We start from the raw sequence: 11,517 nt of genomic DNA, 5'->3' as shown, positions 1-11,517 counted from the left end.
TGTCCCTCCTGTCTCCACTGCCAACGTTTTTTCTGGTTCCTTTTCTACCTCTCTGTTATTTTTTAATGTTGCTTGTACACTTTTTAACATTTCCAACAACTCCTCTAATATCCCAACTTCCATGATCAAATTTAATACACTTTTAATTTTTTTATATGTTACCACAATTAATTTAGTCCTTCTTCTAAGTTATTTAACTTTGCCCCCTAGACTTAGTTCTCTTCAACTATCATATTTGCAATAACTGCAATACCACTGCAGGATCCTTAGTGCTCTCCGAGCTTTGTTGTTTTCTTGCAGACATTTCATTATCAAACTGGATAACATAATCAGTGCCAGTATGGAGTTGGATTTTCTCTCATTTTATATACTAGTGGCTTGCCTTGTCAGTGTTGGTGGGAATGTTCTTGGTAATTCCTTGATTGGGTTATTGTTTGTTGCTTGTTTGTCTGAGTTGGTAGTTTCTAGATTGGGATATTGTTTGTTCCTTGATGGTCTAATATTAACTTTGCTGTTAATCTCTACTCACAGGGCTGTTGATTGCTGGTGGGGAGGTGTTTTAGTCCTTTTGTTTCCTTTTGGGCTTTTTGATTGTCTCCTTTGAATGGTATGTACATGTTTATCTCTATGCGCCTGTTGGTTTGGTCTGGATAATGTTACACAGATGCCTTATTATCTACCATTTGTTACAGCACTGAAGCATTGCACCCTGTTGCCATACCATTTTAGGAGAACAATTATCAAACCCAAAGATTGCCATTTTATTTCCCATCGTGTAGAGAAGCTGTTGCTGTAAAGGAACAGTTAGTCAGATACCTGAGGATGTGGCAAACAACTCCAAAACTTCATAGATTTGGTAGAAGGTAAAGGATGGGTTTCCACAGTAATTGGATAAGAAAATTTGGTTCTTTTAGATATAAGTTTTATTTTCCTTGTTGTTGGAACATGTATTTTTTATGTATATAGTAATGCTCTCTGTTTACTGAATATTAATTGAATATAGTTCTGGGAAGACTATGGAATTTACTCATAGACATTTCCATTATTTCCAAAGCATAGACATTTTAGTATTAAAATGAAACCAGTTCCATGAGTAGCTTTTTTATTAATTGTTGTATATGTTGAATAATCTGGCTTTCAAGAATGTGGGACCTTGTTTATCAATTTCAAGGACTGACAGCAGGTAGAAATTGGTTCATATATTGATAAGATGAACATTTTAACGAAGGCATGTTTGAAGTTTGGCTGAATGTTGAATATACAAAAATCTTAGAAGGCATATCTAGAAAGAGAAAAAGGGTGTCTTTTTGCTTGCAAGTTGAGATAAACATTTACTCTGTTACAAATTTGACATAATGGTTTATTTCTTTGATGTTTGCTACTTTCCAGTGTAGTCTCATATTTCCTGGTGATTTCTGATCCAGACCGTGCTTACCTTTCAAATCTTAGATAAATTCAGCCAGGTACTACCAGGTGCAAGAGATTCTGGATTCTTGTGGCCAAGGCAAAATCATTGGGTGGGTCTAGACAGCAGGTAGAAAACATGCCATGTCAGATCATATGATTCCTATTGCCATTAGTGCATTAATAGCCAGTGATAGGAGCATCATTGGTTTTGTAATCAGTCAATTGAACAAGCTGTTGTAAAAGCATTCGCTATTGTGCTGGGATGCCTACTCTGTATGTAAGCATTCCCTTGTCTGCCAATTAGCATATTATTAAAGACTGAAGAGGAGAACAGAGATGGCCATGAAGAAGATATATGGCCATCATTGGGAGGGGGAAAATTTTAGTCTGGGAAAACAGGAAGGAATGAAAAGGTTTAGGATTGATTGCCCTGCCTTAAGTCTTTTAGGTTTAAGAGGGAGGGAAGGAAGGAGAAGCACTCTTAGCTTTTTCAAGATTCTATTATTACAGCTTATAGCAATAAAGTAATCCTAGTATTTCTTGTAGCATTTATTTCCTGATTTTATCTCAAAGGGGATAAAAGGGACGAAGGAGGAACTATAGATTCTCTATACTGTTCTTTTCCATTGCAACCTGGGAAAACTGTTCTGTTAAATTGAGGTAAAGTGTATGTATGAAAGAGACTTTGGATTGACTAAGGGTTAAGATTTAGGCAAAAATATTCATGGGTCTTGACCACATCAATTATGTATTAAAAATTATTCCAACAATCCATACAACACTCCCACCAGACTTGTTATTTTACATACACATGTATATATCCACTTTTAATTGTTAAAAACAATCCCAAAGACAACTGGTAAAACTGTTTCAACTCTATTTCTAATTTTGAATAATAATGAATAGACATAATGAATATTTATACCTAATGAGTGTATGCATTTAACCTTAAAGCAAAATGACCCCATTGGTTGTTTGATGATTTAAAGCTTTTTTTTAACATGACAGGATCTTATCAGTTTGAATATGTAGTAATCAGGAGTTGAGCTTCATTTGGGAGAGTTTTTACTGTTTACTGTTTATTAAATTTATAGGCTGCCCGATCCCGGGGGACTTTTAATCTTCACAGTAGATGATGAAGTTATTTTATCTCCCTCTCTGCTGCTTCTAATAAATTAGACTTCATAGCTTTACTAGGAAATAATGCCAGCACTGCCATTATCTCAACATATCCAACCTACCTATTAAAATTAAAGTTCAACCTTTGAATTATTTTGGATAAAGAAAAAATTAACAACATTTACCGTATTTTCACCCATATAACCCGCCCACGCAAATAACCCGCCCACGTGAATAACCTGCAGATTTTCAAGATCGTGTAAAATGTTTCCCGTATACCCCGCCCACTTACATAACCCGCAACGAGTAAGCCGTCGGCAAACATTACATTAGCGCTATTCCATCGGACCTACCCATTAAAACCAATCGGAGGAGAAAGCCTGGGCGAGCTGGGGAGGGGTTGGAGGAACTCAACTCAAGGGAGAGATCTTGAAATTCAATAGAAAAAAAAATGCTTGGGTTTCGGGACGCCTTCGTGAAAACCCCACCCCTGGCTATGGGCGAAGCGACCAGGAAGAAGCAGGAGGTGAGAGGAAGCCCGGATTCTGCAGCCCCTCGCCTTCTCTGGGCTTGGAAGTCTGGCAGGAAGGGAAGGGGAGCAGGCGGCGGTGGGGCTGTGGCTCCGTTTTCACACACACACACCCCTCCCTTCTTCTGCTTTGCTCTGTGAAAGGGCTTCACTGCCGAAGCATTTTGGTTTAAAAAAAAAAACACCGTCCCTTTCTCTCTCCAGTTAACAGGGCCAACCCAAGTGGTGCATTTTATCTGGGAGACGCCACGCAACGAGGGAATCTCCTTTTGGGGGGGGTGAGACGCTGACAGAAAAAGGGCAAGCAGTGGCCGTGTGAGGCGGCCTTGAGAGCTCCAAACGACCTACCGTACTGGCTGGCGAGGTTAGTTCTCTAAAGGCCGTTGAAAGTTCCGGGGAAACCCCTTTTTCCGCCCTCGGAGCCCCCGGTGCTTCCTCAACCCCCCCACACTTTTTCCTCTTTGGTTCACCCCACCCCCGCCCTCAAGGGCCCGGGACTCTGGGAAAGTGTGCAGCTGGGGGGTTGGGGAGGAGAGAGCGTCTACCGTTCCTCACGGGAGGCACTTCGAGCCCCACCATATCTGAGAGGCTCTTAGTCGTCGGTGTGGGAGAGGAGAGAAAGGTTAAAATGTTTTTGAAACATAAAAAGAATCCTTTGTGGGCAAACTTAAAGCTGCTGGGCTGCACGGGCTTGCTGTAAATTGAGGGCATGTTTTGCCTTTATTTATTTTGCCGCCTCCCCTTCCCTTCCTCGGAGGGGAACGCTCGGAGCAAAAGGGACCCCCGCCTCGTTAAAGCCGCATCCGACGCTTCACCTACAAACGATCCCGATTCTCCCGCGTCCTTCCTTCCTTCCCTCCCTTCAATGTACCGTACTCTTCCTATAAAGAGAAGGGAAGCGTGAACAAACTCCGGGCAGGAGATGGGCTCGCATAGAGGTACCAGAAGTTTAACCGTTTCACCTAAGCCACAGCTCGTCCTCTCTTGGGACAGCCTTCCGCCGACATTAAAACGATGCGTGAACTTGCGAAAAACTGTGGCAGGCACGGAAGGGAGGGAGGGAGCGAAAAAAGAAGTGAGAAACGGATATTTTCTCCCTCTCGTGAAGGGGGTAGGATCTGGTGCTTTCCGGCTCGGGCTCCTTTTCTCCCTTTTCCTGCTTGGGTTTCGGGATGCCTTCGTGAAAACTCCACCCCTGGCTATGGGCGAAGCGACCAGGAAGAAGCAGGAGGTGGGAGGAAGCCCGGATTCTGCAGCCCCTCGCCTTCTCTGGGCTTGGAAGTCCGGCAGGAAGGGAAGGGGAGCAGGCGGCGGCGCGGCTGTGGCTCCGTTTTCACACACACACACCCCTCCCTTCTTCTGCTTTGCTCTGTGAAAGGGCTTCACTGCCGAAGCATTTTGGTTTACAAAAAAAAACACCGTCTCTTTCTCTCTCCAGTTAACAGGGCCAACCCAAGTGGTGCATTTTATCTGGGAGACCACACACACACACACACACACAAACACAGACACACACATGACACGTGCGGCAGGAGGAGCGGCGTCCTCCGCGCTCTCGGCTGCCACAAACGCCACGCAACGAGGGAATCTCCTTTTGGGGGGGGGTGAGGCGGGCGAGAGAGCATCTACCGTTCCTCACGGGAGGCACCGCCGTATCTGAGAGGCTCTTAGTCGCCGAGCGGAGAAAGCACCATTATACATACCGATCTGTTTTACATTCCGCAAGCTAAGATACCCTTCCAACTCTTGTTACTGTTTACTGTTTACTTTTATCTCCCTGCTTTGGGAAACAGGTTTGCTTGTTGCCTTTTTTTCAAAACTCGAAACTATTTCTTGGCCAGTCGGTTGGTTGACAGAACCAAAAGCGTTGAAGTTCTTCACTTGGATCATTCTCATCCAGATCGACTTGGCTTTGGGGATCACGCAGCTTCTTGACCTATTTTGGACACCATGGCTACGTCGCCCCTTTCCGCCTGCGGCGTTGAGCCTCCAAGACCCCCCAAGAAAACCCGAAGCTGGGTTAAACCACCCAAAGACCCGCCCGCCTCATCTTCCCCTTGTTTACACCCGGAGAGCTGACTGCAGGGGAACCAGATCGGAATCCGTGCGGTTTCCTTGCGCCTAGCGCGCAGGCTCGCCTCTTGGGCATGCTCATTAATAGCGAAGAAGCCCCGCGTGCTGAAGAAGCGAGGCTGTGGGAAAGTTACTCGATGGCGCTAGCAATCTTTCAAACGAGCAGCTGGGATCGAGCGCGTTGAGGGGCCGCTTGAGCTACCGCGGATCGGGCCAGACGATCCGGCAACAGAGCCAGCCGCCTTCTATTGAAGAGGGAAGAGAAGTGACGGATCCCACTCCCCTCCAAAAGACACACACGATCCGATCCTCGCTCCTCTCTGCTTCCCTCTCCTTCCAGAGGAGGGTACTCGGGTCTGCCGCTTGGCAGAGACGGGTCCTTTGCGGGCGTACCTCGGCCAGCTTGCAAGCCGTCCACGCAGCTTTGGCACCCGCGCAAACCCAAGGAGATTACAGCCGGCAATCCAGCCACAACCAACCTCCCCACCCTCGAAGAGAAGGAAGCTCGGGGGAAAGCGAGCCGCCTGCAGTTCTCTCGCCCCTTCGCCCCTGTAAAGCATTTTGGTTTACAAAAAAAAACACCGTCCCTTTCTCTCTCCAGAGAAGGGAGAGAAACACCGTCCCTTTCCCCCGAGCTTCCTTCTCTTCGAGGGTGGGGAGGTTGGTTGTGGCTGGATTGCTGGCTGTAATCTCCTTGGGTTCTTCTCCTCCCACTCTCTCCTCCCACTCTCCTTGGCTCCCTGCCAGAAGGGAGCAAAAAAAGAAGCCAGAAACGGCGAAGGGGGGAGGGATCTGGTGCTTTCTCCGCTCCTTTGTTATTTTTTTGCTCCCTTCTGGCAGGCGAGAGAGCATCTACCGTTCCTCACGGGAGGCACCGCCGTATCTGAGAGGCTCTTAGTCGCCGAGCGGAGAAAGCACCAGAAGGGAGCAAAAAAATAACAAAGGAGAAAGCACCAGATCCTCCCCCCGTCACGAGAGGGAGAAATCCGTTGTTATTTTTTTGCTCCCTTCTGGTGCTTTCTCCGCTCGGCGACTAAGAGCCTCTCAGATATGGCGGTGCCTCCCGTGAGGAACGGTAGATGCTATCTCGCCTGCCAGAAGGGAGCAAAAAAATAACAAAGGAGCGGAGAAAGCACCAGATCCCTCCCCCCTTCGCCGTTTCTGGCTTCTTTTTTTGCTCCCTTCTGGCAGGGAGCCAAGGAGAGTGGGAGGAGAGAGTGGGAGGAGAGAGTGGGAGGAGAAGAACCCAAGGAGATTACAGCCGGCAATCCAGCCACAACCAACCTCCCCACCCTCGAAGAGAAGGAAGCTCGGGGGAAAGGGACGGTGTTTCTCTCCCTTCTCTGGAGAGAGAAAGGGACGGTGTTTTTTTTTGTAAACCAAAATGCTTTACAGGGGCGAAGGGGCGAGAGAACTGCAGGCGGCTCGCTTTCCCCCGAGCTTCCTTCTCTTCGAGGGTGGGGAGGTTGGTTGTGGCTGGATTGCCGGCTGTAATCTCCTTGGGTTTGCGCGGGTGCCAAAGCTGCGTGGACGGCTTGCAAGCTGGCCGAGGTACGCCCGCAAAGGACCCGTCTCTGCCAAGCGGCAGACCCGAGTACCCTCCTCTGGAAGGAGAGGGAAGCAGAGAGGAGCGAGGATCGGATCGTGTGTGTCTTTTGGAGGGGAGCGGGATCCGTCACTTCTCTTCCCTCTTCTATAGAAGGCGGCTGGCTCTGTTGCCGGATCGTCTTGCCCGATCCGCGGTAGCTCAAGCGGCCCCTCAACGCGCTCGATCCCAGCTGCTCGTTTGAAAGATTGCTAGCGCCATCGAGTAACTTTCCCACAGCCTCGCTTCTTCAGCGCGCGGGGCTTCTTCGCTATTAATGAGCATGCCCAAGAGGCGAGCCTGCGTGCTAGGCGCAAGGAAACCGCACGGATTCCGATCTGGTTCCCCTGCAGTCAGCTCTCCGGGTGTAAACAAGGGGAAGATGAGGCGGGCGGGTCTTTGGGTGGTTTAACCCAGCTTCGGGTTTTCTTGGGGGGTCTTGGAGGCTCAACGCCGCAGGCGGAAAGGGGCGACGTAGCCATTGTGTCCAAAATAGGTCAAGAAGCTGCGTGATCCCCAAAGCCAAGTCGATCTGGATGAGAATGATCCAAGTGAAGAACTTCAACGCTTTTGGTTCTGTCAACCAACCGACTGGCCAAGAAATAGTTTCGAGTTTTGAAAAAAAGGCAACAAGCAAACCTGTTTCCCAAAGCAGGGAGATAAAAGTAAACAGTAAACAGTAACAAGAGTTGGAAGGGTATCTTAGCTTGCGGAATGTAAAACAGATCGGTATGTATAATGGTGCTTTCTCCGCTCGGCGACTAAGAGCCTCTCAGATACGGCGGTGCCTCCCGTGAGGAACGGTAGATGCTCTCTCGCCCGCCTCACCCCCCCAAAAGGAGATTCCCTCGTTGCGTGGCGTTTGTGGCAGCCGAGAGCGCGGAGGACGCCGCTCCTCCTGCCGCACGTGTCGTGTGTGTGTCTGTGTGTGTGTGTGTGTGTGTGGTCTCCCAGATAAAATGCACCACTTGGGTTGGCCCTGTTAACTGGAGAGAGAAAGAGACGGTGTTTTTTTTTGTAAACCAAAATGCTTCGGCAGTGAAGCCCTTTCACAGAGCAAAGCAGAAGAAGGGAGGGGTGTGTGTGTGTGAAAACGGAGCCACAGCCGCGCCGCCGCCTGCTCCCCTTCCCTTCCTGCCGGACTTCCAAGCCCAGAGAAGGCGAGGGGCTGCAGAATCCGGGCTTTCTCCCACCTCCTGCTTCTTCTGGGGCTTTTGGCCATAGCCAGGGGTGGGGTTTTCACGAAGGCGTCCCGAAACCCAAGCAGGAAAAGGGAGAAAAGGAGCCCGAGCCGGAAAGCACCAGATCCTACCCCCTTCACGAGAGGGAGAAAATATCCGTTTCTCGCTTCTTTTTTCGCTCCCTCCCTCCCTTCTGTGCCTGCCACAGTTTTTCGCAAGTTCACGCATCGTTTTAATGTCGGCGGAAGGCTGTCCCAAGAGAGGACGAGCTGTGGCTTAGGTGAAACGGTTAAACTTCTGGTACCTCTACGCGAGCCCATCTCCTGCCCGGAGTTTGTTCACGCTTCCCTTCTCTTTATAGGAAGAGTACGGTACATTGAAGGGAGGGAAGGAAGGAAGGACGCGGGAGAATCGGGATCGTTTGTAGGTGAAGCGTCGGATGCGGCTTTAACGAGGCGGGGGTCCCTTTTGCTCCGAGCGTTCCCCTCCGAGGAAGGGAAGGGGAGGCGGCAAAATAAATAAAGGCAAAACATGCCCTCAATTTACAGCAAGCCCGTGCAGCCCAGCAGCTTTAAGTTTGCCCACAAAGGATTCTTTTTATGTTTCAAAAACATTTTAACCTTTCTCTCCTCTCCCACACCGACGACTAAGAGCCTCTCAGATACGGTGGGGCTCGAAGTGCCTCCCGTGAGGAACGGTAGACGCTCTCTCCTCCCCAACCCCCCAGCTGCACACTTTCCCAGAGTCCCGGGCCCTTGAGGGCGGGGGTGGGGTGAACCAAAGAGGAAAAAGTGTGGGGGGTTGAGGAAGCACCGGGGGCTCCGAGGGCGGAAAAAGGGGTTTCCCCGGAACTTTCAACGGCCTTTAGAGAACTAACCTCGCCAGCCAGTACGGTAGGTCGTTTGGAGCTCTCAAGGCCGCCTCACACGGCCACTGCTTGCCCTTTTTCTGTCAGCGTCTCACCCCCCCCAAAAGGAGATTCCCTCGTTGCGTGGCGTCTCCCAGATAAAATGCACCACTTGGGTTGGCCCTGTTAACTGGAGAGAGAAAGGGACGGTGTTTTTTTTTTTAAACCAAAATGCTTCGGCAGTGAAGCCCTTTCACAGAGCAAAGCAGAAGAAGGGAGGGGTGTGTGTGTGTGTGAAAACGGAGCCACAGCCCCACCGCCGCCTGCTCCCCTTCCCTTCCTGCCAGACTTCCAAGCCCAGAGAAGGCGAGGGGCTGCAGAATCCGGGCTTCCTCTCACCTCCTGCTTCTTCCTGGTCGCTTCGCCCATAGCCAGGGGTGGGGTTTTCACGAAGGCGTCCCGAAACCCAAGCAGGAAAAGGGAGAAAAGGAGCCCGAGCCGCCGAGCCAGCCCACTGCCGCGAGGAAAGTGGTGGTCCCAAGCTCTCCCTTTACCAGTAGTTAATCTGTGTAAAATATTTTACGTATACCCCGCCCACTTTTATACCCCGCAGGGGGGCGCTGTGCATGTAAAAAACGCATATAACCCGCGGGTTATATGGGTGAAAATACGGTAATCCATCAATTTGAATAAAGAACTAAAACTTGGGGTCTTTTAGTTCTTTTGAGCTACAACTTCCACAACTTCTTAATATTCTCTGAGTTGGCTGAACTGATGTGATCTTAAGCTTAAACAATTTGGAAGAAACTAACTTTATTTAAAAATTCAGACTGAATATTCCAAAGTGATACAAAATATAATTCATTTAAGCCTTTCCTATGCTTCTCCGAGACAAAAAGTAAATGCTGCAGATGAATTACCAACCCCAGAACCTTGTTTCTTTCTGTCTGTCTCTTTCACAAATGGGTTAATATCTGTTATCTCTGGCAAATATTAGCATTAGGTAAGCTGAGAACAACTCTTTGGCCATTTGTACAAAGAGCAATTACACAGTCCCATCCTCTGGTTGAGAACAGGATTTGAGGAGTAGAGAATCAACACTCATTACACAGGAGAGACGATTGAGAAATTTCCAACTCAGGACCTGGGTTATGGGTTTTATATGACTACAATGAAGACTGCAAGATGAGATGTATCACTTTAGCAATATTAGGGAGGGCAGGGCGTGAGAAGCAGTCAGACAGATCACATCTCTAACAATGGTAGGCTCTTCTGATGGCCTAAAAGGTCGTCTTTTAAGCCCATGATCCTCCTCACCAGGCACAATACATCTTGAACAAGATGATGTAGATTCATAGGATAATTGCAGAGCATGTTCTATATCTGCCAGCCAAGAAGGAAATTAGCAGCCTTCATATAAATTAACGTAACTATGAGTGTAGGGAACAAATGAACAAATACAGAGGTCTTGATTTATATATTGTCCTATACTATAGCAATCACCTAGTAATGGTTGATGCAATGCAAGTTTAATACATTATTATATCAGATAAAACATAATTCAGCATCACTCTTCTTACTTTAGGACCATAAATTAAAATAAGTTACAGTATGTAAAGGGATAGGAAAAGGCTGACTTTTGGCTGCTGCTTTTAAATGTTAGTTCAGTTTGTAACAAGGCCTCTCTAATCTGAGATTTAAATGTTAATGAGAGGGTGGACCTGGCATGTATTACTGAGACCTGACTGTGCCTGGAAATGTGGTGGTGGCTGTTTCCGAGATATGCCCACCTAGGTTTGGGGTATACCATCAGCCAAGACACCTGGGAGTTGAGGTGTGGCGATTGTCATCCAGAAATCACTTTTGGACTTCAGGAGTGCTGCTTAGTTGTAAGACCCTGTTCATTAAATTGGATTCTAAGGATCAGTTGGGATTGTTGCTGTTGCAACAACCTCCCTCCCTAAACTGCTTATCTCTAGGTTGACAGTGGAGTCTCCCAGATTCATGGTCTTGGGGGACTTTAATCTACCTTCTCAGTGAGGTTTGAGGTGGCCCAGAGGTTTATGGCCACCATTATGGCCATGGGCCTATCCCAAGTCATCCAGATCCTGATGACAGTCAGTGGCCACACATCAGATGTGGTGTTAATCCCTCAAGGTGCTGTGATATCTGAAATTAAGGGGTTTTTTTGTTCCCCTAGTCATGGTCACACCATGCCCTGATAACATAGGATTTGCTAGTGCCGTCTTCACCAGCTCCATTAAATTGATTAGCCCCCCTCCCCCCATGACCAATGAACCCTGATGGGTTTTAGAGGGAGCTGGGAGTTGTTATTGCATCAATTCAAAGCCTTGGTTGCCACTTGAAGTAAACAGGTGGCTTTAAATCAGATTGCACTTATATTTCCTGGGTGGATTCGACATTTTCCATGGTCATGGCAGATGAAATGACAGAAGAAAAATCTAGAGCTTTGGTGGCATTCTATAAAGGGAAAAAAAACTTAATTGGACAGATTAGAGCTGCTATTAAAGCCTACCTTGTGGTGGTAAGGGTGATGAAGCACCAGTACTTCTCTTTATTGCTATCCTGCGGCTGTTTCAGGTGACACATTGCCTTCTTGGCTTGAGGGGGCTCAGAGAACTTCCTTCATGGTTTCGTGGAAGAATTTGTTCAACATCAGTTAGACGTTTGCTCACATTTACTCATAGTTGGATGTTGGCCTAGTTGCTAATCCAGAGATGTTTGGAATGGTTTGAACCTGTTGAGCCTGATGAAG

The 11,517-nt window shown here is 47.9% G+C and overlaps 1 protein-coding gene across 1 annotated transcript in view; it reads left to right on the top strand.

The window, feature by feature from the left end:
* The first annotated feature begins 724 nt into the window (after positions 1-724).
* ARHGAP1 (Rho GTPase activating protein 1) overlaps positions 725-11,517 on the top strand; it is a 66,570-nt gene continuing 55,777 nt past the window's right edge. Inside the window, exon 1 of the mRNA XM_087720390.1 lies at positions 725-863. The gene's annotated coding sequence lies outside the window, so the exon portion shown is untranslated. The remainder of the gene's footprint in view (positions 864-11,517) is intronic.

This window comes from Thamnophis sirtalis, unplaced genomic scaffold, assembly GCF_051295495.1.
Source record: "Thamnophis sirtalis isolate CommonGarterSnake01/CBP01778 unplaced genomic scaffold, rThaSir2_p1.2 scaffold_1, whole genome shotgun sequence".
In the NCBI taxonomy this organism is placed as follows: Eukaryota; Metazoa; Chordata; class Lepidosauria; order Squamata; family Natricidae; genus Thamnophis; species Thamnophis sirtalis.
This window is presented reverse-complemented; position numbering and strand designations above follow the sequence as displayed.